The sequence below is a fragment of the Dipodomys spectabilis genome, unplaced genomic scaffold (genome assembly GCF_019054845.1).
Source record: "Dipodomys spectabilis isolate Male_0828 unplaced genomic scaffold, ASM1905484v1 ptg000648l, whole genome shotgun sequence".
NCBI lineage: Eukaryota > Metazoa > Chordata > Mammalia > Rodentia > Heteromyidae > Dipodomys > Dipodomys spectabilis.
In genome coordinates this window covers 323885-332416 of record NW_024871325.1, presented here as the reverse complement: position 1 = coordinate 332416, position 8532 = coordinate 323885, and positions in this window count along the sequence as shown.

Below are 8532 nucleotides of genomic sequence, written 5' to 3'. Positions count from 1 at the left end.
AAGGGCGATCAAACAGAGGAACACCAGAAAGGAAGAAAGCCCAGCCCAAACTAAACGAGCGCCGCAGAGAGCTCGGCCTGTCCACTCGGGCCTGTGGAAGCGGGGCCCGGCCGGGGGGCAGCGCCACAGCAGCACCGTCCTCTGGAAATAGGCCGGCAGCTTGGGCACACGGCCAAAGCCCGGGCCTGCGTCGTCCTCCCACAGTCTGGCCACCTCTGGGAAGCCATGGCGCTCGGAGAAGCTCCACTTCCTAAGGACATATGTGCACAAATGTTTATTACGCCTCTTTGTTCCAGCCAAAAACAGAGGCCGCCAGAATATTTCTAATAAGGCAGAAAAGGGCTAGATGGGTTCTGGCGGTTCCTCACGATAGGACTACCAGTCCATTTTGTGAGAGCTGGCTTGGGGGACAGTCTGTCCTAGGCCGGTCCTATGTTCAAAAGAACAAAAGATGGCTGAGTGTGCATGCATGTGTGTGCATGTGCACGTGTGGGTGTCGGTGTGAGGACACAGAGAAGCTGCGGTCACTGGCCACAGCAATGGCCTGGGTCTGGGTCTGCGCTGGCTTTGGCTGCTGGCATTTGACGGGAAACGCTGCAAGATAAAGTTTCTGCCCCCTGCCTTGGGCTGAGCGGGCTTGCCCTCCCGCCCCCCCTAGGATGGCTGATTCTAACACTTCAGATTTGTGCACATAGACAAAGAAATTTCCCTGAAAATAAAGTGAGAATTACTAGTGTGCTGCATGTAAATGAACCGCTAATTACTTTTTACAAACAGCATTTAGGCAACTGGTGCCACACTGTGCCTTGCTGGCTTCCAAGGTCCTCTGCACTCACCAGGCTGCCTGTCCTCTCCCGTCTCAGGACACAGCCCTCCCACACCCTCCCACGGCCCCTGCCCGAGGGATGGCCCTGCCCCCTCCCCCCCACCCCCCACACCGAAGCCCAGCCCCAGCTCACAGCAGCCCGGAGTGCGGGAAGACCCCAGAAGCAGGGGCACCAGCCGTGCAGCGGGAAGAGGGCTTCGTTGTGCTTCCCAGCCCCCGTCCTTTGTTGCATGGTTCTTGTTACGAAGTGTCTGGTCCCATCGGGGTGACAGCCCAGGTCCACGTGTAGAATCTGGCATTGTATGTTATGCAAATTAATTGATTTAATTTAAATTAATTTAAGCTCAAATCCCTGGGCACAGCTGGTAGCTACCTTATTTTACAAGGCAGACACACACGTGGCACGCCCCCCAATGGTGTTGGCAGCACTGGAAAGGTGAAATCCAGCCACCTTACACAACACACACAGCAAGCCCCAGTGGACTGAGGAGCCGCGCCAAGCCGTTCAGAAGGACGTGCACTGTCCACACTGCCCAAGGCCCAAGCTAAGCACACCACAAACCAGCAACCCAGCCGCCTAATAAAACAGAACGTCCAGCTGCCCAAGACGGCTTCCGAGTGAAAGGGCAAACAAGAAAGGCTCGGGTGAAATCGTGGCCATGTGTGCTGTCTCCGGGGTCCCTGTCATCCTTTCTACTCAAGAGAATGGTGGTTTGCGGCCAGCCTGGGCAAACACTTCCAGAGCCCCATCTCTCCAGCAAGGTGGTGTGCGCGAGCCTGCATCCCCGCTGCGTGGGAAGCACACACAGGAGGGCCACGGTCCACTCAGAAGCTCGGTCACTGCCGGCTCCCCACCGGGACGGGACAGCTGGACAGCTCAGGACAGGACAGCATGGACGGGGCGGGGGGGGGGTCAGCTGCCCCCCACAGATCTCTCCCGGGACGGGGAGGGGTCACAGAACCCCAGCTCCCGTCCTCCCCTACCTTCTCCTTAAGGCTCACTGGAGCTAATGCAAGAACCTTGCTGTCCTCTGGGCGCCCAGGTCTCTGGGGGTGACCCTGGCTGGGCCTGGGCTCCTCACGGGGCAGCAGAAGCTCATCGGGGCTCAAGGCTCCCTCTGGAAAGGACGTGGCCTCTGCCGAGGACCGAGGGCCATGGTGCTGACGTGGCCCTGTACCCTGCCCTGCCCTGCCCGAGCACAGCTGCCCGCAGGACCTCCGCCCACGCCGCGGCCCGCTCCACCACCTCCCACCAGGCAAGGGGGCACAGGGCCTTGGCCGTCCCCAGAGACCCCCGCAGAAGGGCCATCCACGCCCACTGTCCCTTCTCTGCTCCTACCCTGCCCCGTTCTTGACAAATTCAGCCAGTCCATCCTCCATCCCCCAGCCCGCTGCACCCTGGGAGCCGGCACTGATGAAGTGCGGGTAATGGATGACACCTATCAGCCGTTGGGCGGAACCGCCAAGGTGGGCAGTCCCTCGGGACTCTCAGCAGCCCCGGAACCTACCCGGCCCGGGGAGATCCCTGGCCAGGGTCTCAGAACAGGGCTGGGAAGCAGGGGAGTCGAGGGCCTGACCCAGAGCCCTGTCCATGCTCCTCTGCCTGCTGAGACACAGGCAGCAAGCGGCCGGGCCCTGAGGGCAGACAGGCCCCTGCACACAGCAGGCAGACAAGTATATCCTGCCCAGAGAAACCCATCCCCCCCCAGAGACCCCATCCCCCCTGGAGAGACCCCATCCTGCCCAGAGAGACCCCATCTCCCCTGGAGAGACCTCATCCCACCCGGAGAGACCCCATCCCCCCTGGAGAGACTCCATCCCACCCAGAGAGACCCCATCTCCCCTGGAGAGACCCCATCCCACCCGGAGAGACCCCATCTCTCCTGGAGAGACCCCATCCCACCCGGAGAGACCCCATCCCACCTGGAGAGACCCCATCCCACCCGGAGAGACCCCATCCCACCCGGAGAGACCCCATCCCCTGGAGAGACCCCATCCCGCCCGGAGAGACCCCATCCCGCCCGGAGAGACCCCATCCCGCCCGGAGAGACCCCATCCCACCCGGAGAGACCCCATCCCACCCGGAGAGACCCCATCCCACCCGGAGAGACCCCATCCCCTGGAGAGACCCCATCCCGCCCGGAGAGACCCCATCCCGCCCGGAGAGACCCCATCCCACCCAGAGAGACCCCATCCCACCCAGAGAGACCCCATCCCACCCGGAGAGACCCCATCCCACCCGGAGAGACCCCATCCCACCCGGAGAGACCCCATCCCACCCGGAGGGACCCCATCCCCTGGAGAGACCCCATCCCACCCGGAGAGACCCCATCCTGCCCAGAGAGACCACATCCCACCCGGAGAGACCCCATCCCACCCGGAGAGACCCCATCCCGCCCGGAGAGACCCCATCCCGCCCGGAGAGACCCCATCCCGCCCGGAGAGACCCCATCCCACCCGGAGAGACCCCATCCCACCCGGAGAGACCCCATCCCACCCGGAGAGACCCCATCCCACCCGGAGAGACCCCATCCCCTGGAGAGACCCCATCCCACCCGGAGAGACCCCATCCCGCCCAGAGAGACCCCATCCCACCCGGAGAGACCCCATCCCACCCGGAGACACCCCATCCCCCCTGGAGAGACCCCATCCCACCCGGAGAGACCCCATCCCACCCGGAGAGACCCCATCCCGCCCGGAGAGACCCCATCCCACCCGGAGAGACCCCATCCCGCCCAGAGAGACCCCATCCCACCCGGAGAGACCCCATCCCGCCCAGAGAGACCCCATCCCCCCTGGAGAGGCCGCACAGCAGCAGCGGGAGCGGTAAGGAGCCAGCACACACAGGCCACAGCCCCCAGTGCCAAGAGGTGTCCTGGACACGGGACGGGACGTTCCTTCTGGAGACCTGTCGGGGGCGGTGGGAGCTTGGGCTGGGCTCACCCCGAGACGGAGGCGCCTCTGGTGGAGATACCAGGCAGGCACAGAAAGCAGCCTGGGCGGGCCTGTGGCGGCCCCTCCCTGGCCAGCTCCACCCACCGCCCCGGGCAGGGCCGAGGGCTGGCAGGGCCAGCAGAGAGGCCAAGGGAGATGACGGTGAGCCTCCGAGCAGAGGCAGCCCCCAGGCAGGTCCGTGGGGCCCGAGAGCTGGCTGGGGCCCCTGCTGCTGGGCCCACCGGGGGAAACCCCTCCCTGCCCGCCACCTCAACTCGGAGCCTCCCACAGGCCTGTCCTGCTGGCACAGCCCTTGCCACCCGCGGGCCTCACGGGCAGCCCTGACCCTGGACGGCACCGCCCCTCAGGCTGCCAAGCCGCTCCCAGGCTGCCCTGACCGGTGGCGCGTGGGCAGAGAGCAAGGCCCCGTGGCCCTCCTGAGGGGGGCCACCCCGTGCCCCCCTCCCTCACAGACCCGTGACAGGGCGTGTTGGATGAAAGGGTCGGCACGGGCCACCCTCCCGGCTGCCGCCTTTATTTTATGACTAAATTAACATGATAGATGCACACACACGTCTGGGCCACCACTCCAAGAGGAGGGGTGAACTCCCCCCCCACCCCGCTTGCTCATCCCCAGCTGTCCTCAGGCACGTCCATCTATCTTGCCGCTGACCTTCATCCCCCCGGGACGGATGGGGCGAGCCACTGCTCCAGAGCCTTGGCTCGGAGCTCGGGTTTACAGCCCGCTCATCTGCCCACGTCCGCACGGCAAATCAATAAAAAGCCCTTTACTATCTCACTTAAATCACTGAATAACTAACCAGGCTGAGCTGGACCCCAAGATGGCACAGCTTCCTGCCAGGGAGAGGCCAGGGCCGGGCCGGGCCGGGGCCTCGACTCACACCGGTCACCGCGAGTGGAGTGAGGCCCTTCACGCGGGCGGGGCGGGGGGGGGGGAAGCTGCCTGGGGCGGCGTGTGCAGGGCCTACACAGACCCCCAGGGGTCAGGACACACCTGCTGCACTCAAGTCTCCGGTGGCCAGATGCCAGGCAGTGTCTGAGGGAATGTCAGGGCAGTGGCACCTTCGCCAGGTTCTGGGCAGGTCTGGAAGGTCACACGGTCGGCGCACAGCCCTGGGCACACAGCCCTGGGCACAGCTCCGCGGGAGCGTGGCACCCACACCTCCACCAACGGCATAGGGACAACTCGACGTGGACAAACACGGACTTGGGTGAGCGACACCACACTGGGATGGGAACCACAGGAGCCCAGCTCTGAGTGTGCAGACATTTAACTCATTCATTTAGCTTTTATTTTCCTTTTTATGTATGCATAAGAGTGAGCTATGATAAAATCTATGATTAAATAAGTCTACAGGAGCCCTTCGATGAATATAAAGTAGCATTCCTACATGATAAAGCATGTGTCACCATTTTATGGGCAGCATTTTTTCTTTCTTAGAGGTTCATAAAGTAACAGTCCACCTTACAATCTGTGGCATTCGGCAAAACGGATCAAAATGAAGAGCCAAGGTCTGGCAGGGTCCATTCAAGAGAAGCAAGAACAACCTGCACCCCTCGGCCCAGCCTGTGACACACCACATCCACGAGCAGCCTGTGACACACCACATCCACAAGCAGCCTGTGACACACCACATCCACAAGCAGCCTGACACACCACATCCACAAGCAGCCTGTGACACACCACATCCACAAGCAGCCTGTGACACACCACATCCACGAGCAGCCTGACACACCACATCCACGAGCAGCCTGACACACCACATCCACGAGCAGCCTGTGACACACCACATCCACGAGCAGCCTGACACACCACATCCACGAGCAGCCTGACACACCACATCCACAAGCAGCCTGACACACCACATCCACGAGCAGCCTGTGACACACCACATCCACGAGCAGCCTGACACACCACATCCACAAGCAGCCTGACACACCACATCCACAAGCAGCCTGACACACCACATCCACGAGCAGCCTGACACACCACATCCACAAGCAGCCTGTGACACACCACATCCACGAGCAGCCTGACACACCACATCCACAAGCAGCCTGTGACACACCACATCCACGAGCAGCCTGTGACACACCAAATCCACAAGCAGCCTGTGACACACCACATCCACGAGCAGCCTGACATACCACATCCACGAGCAGCCTGACACACCACATCCACAAGCAGCCTGACACACCACATCCACGAGCAGCCTGACACACCACATCCACAAGAAGCCTGTGACACACCACATCCACGAGCAGCCTGACACACCACATCCACAAGCAGCCTGTGACACACCACATCCACGAGCAGCCTGTGACACACCACATCCACGAGCAGCCTGACACACCACATCCACAAGCAGCCTGACACACCACATCCACAAGCAGCCTGTGACACACCACATCCACAAGCAGCCTGTGACACACCACATCCACAAGCAGCCTGTGACACACCACATCCACGAGCAGCCTGTGACACACCACATCCACGAGCAGCCTGTGACACACCACATCCACAAGCAGCCTGACACACCACATCCACAAGCAGCCTGACACACCACATCCACAAGCAGCCTGACACACCACATCCACAAGCAGCCTGACACACCACATCCACGAGCAGCCTGACACACCACATCCACAAGCAGCCTGTGACACACCACATCCACGAGCAGCCTGTGACACACCACATCCACGAGCAGCCTGTGACACACCACATCCACAAGCAGCCTGTGACACACCACATCCACAAGCAGCCTGTGACACACCACATCCACGAGCAGCCTGACACACCACATCCACGAGCAGCCTGACACACCACATCCACAAGCAGCCTGTGACACACCACATCCACAAGCAGCCTGTGACACACCACATCCACAAGCAGCCTGACACACCACATCCACAAGCAGCCTGACACACCACATCCACAAGCAGCCTGACACACCACAACCACAAGCAGCCTGACACACCACATCCACGAGCAGCCTGACACACCACATCCACAAGCAGCCTGTGACACACCACATCCACGAGCAGCCTGTGACACACCACATCCACGAGCAGCCTGTGACACACCACATCCACAAGCAGCCTGTGACACACCACATCCACAAGCAGCCTGTGACACACCACATCCACGAGCAGCCTGACACACCACATCCACGAGCAGCCTGACACACCACATCCACAAGCAGCCTGTGACACACCACATCCACAAGCAGCCTGTGACACACCACATCCACAAGCAGCCTGACACACCACATCCACGAGCAGCCTGACACACCACATCCACAAGCAGCCTGTGACACACCACATCCACGAGCAGCCTGTGACACACCACATCCACGAGCAGCCTGTGACACACCACATCCACAAGCAGCCTGTGACACACCACATCCACGAGCAGCCTGACACACCACATCCACGAGCAGCCTGACACACCACATCCACGAGCAGCCTGTGACACACCACATCCACGAGCAGCCTGACACACCACATCCACAAGCAGCCTGACACACCACATCCACAAGCAGCCTGACACACCACATCCACGAGCAGCCTGACACACCACATCCACGAGCAGCCTGACACACCACATCCACGAGCAGCCTGTGACACACCACATCCACAAGCAGCCTGACACACCACATCCACGAGCAGCCTGACACACCACATCCACGAGCAGCCTGACACACCACATCCACGAGCAGCCTGTGACACACCACATCCACAAGCAGCCTGACACACCACATCCACGAGCAGCCTGTGACACACCACATCCACAAGCAGCCTGACACACCACATCCACAAGCAGCCTGTGACACACCACATCCACAAGCAGCCTGTGACACACCACATCCACAAGGAGCCTGACACACCACATCCACAAGCAGCCTGACACACCACATCCACAAGCAGCCTGTGACACACCACATCCACAAGCAGCCTGACACACCACATCCACGAGCAGCCTGTGACACACCACATCCACGAGCAGCCTGACACACCACATCCACAAGCAGCCTGTGACACACCACATCCACAAGCAGCCTGTGACACACCACATCCACAAGCAGCCTGACACACCACATCCACAAGCAGCCTGACACACCACATCCACAAGCAGCCTGTGACACACCACATCCACGAGCAGCCTGACACACCACATCCACGAGCAGCCTGACACACCACATCCACGAGCAGCCTGTGACACACCACATCCACAAGCAGCCTGTGACACACCACATCCACGAGCAGCCTGTGACACACCACATCCACAAGCAGCCTGACACACCACATCCACAAGCAGCCTGACACACCACATCCACAAGCAGCCTGACACACCACATCCACAAGCAGCCTGTGACACACCACATCCACAAGCAGCCTGACACACCACATCCACAAGCAGCCTGACACACCACATCCACAAGCAGCCTGTGACACACCACATCCACAAGCAGCCTGACACACCACATCCACAAGCAGCCTGTGACACACCACATCCACAAGCAGCCTGTGACACACCACATCCACGAGCAGCCTGTGACACACCACATCCACAAGCAGCCTGACACACCACATCCACAAGCAGCCTGTGACACACCACATCCACAAGCAGCCTGTGACACACCACATCCACAAGCAGCCTGTGACACACCACATCCACAAGCAGCCTGACACACCACATCCACGAGCAGCCTGTGACACACCACATCCACGAGCAGCCTGACACACCACAT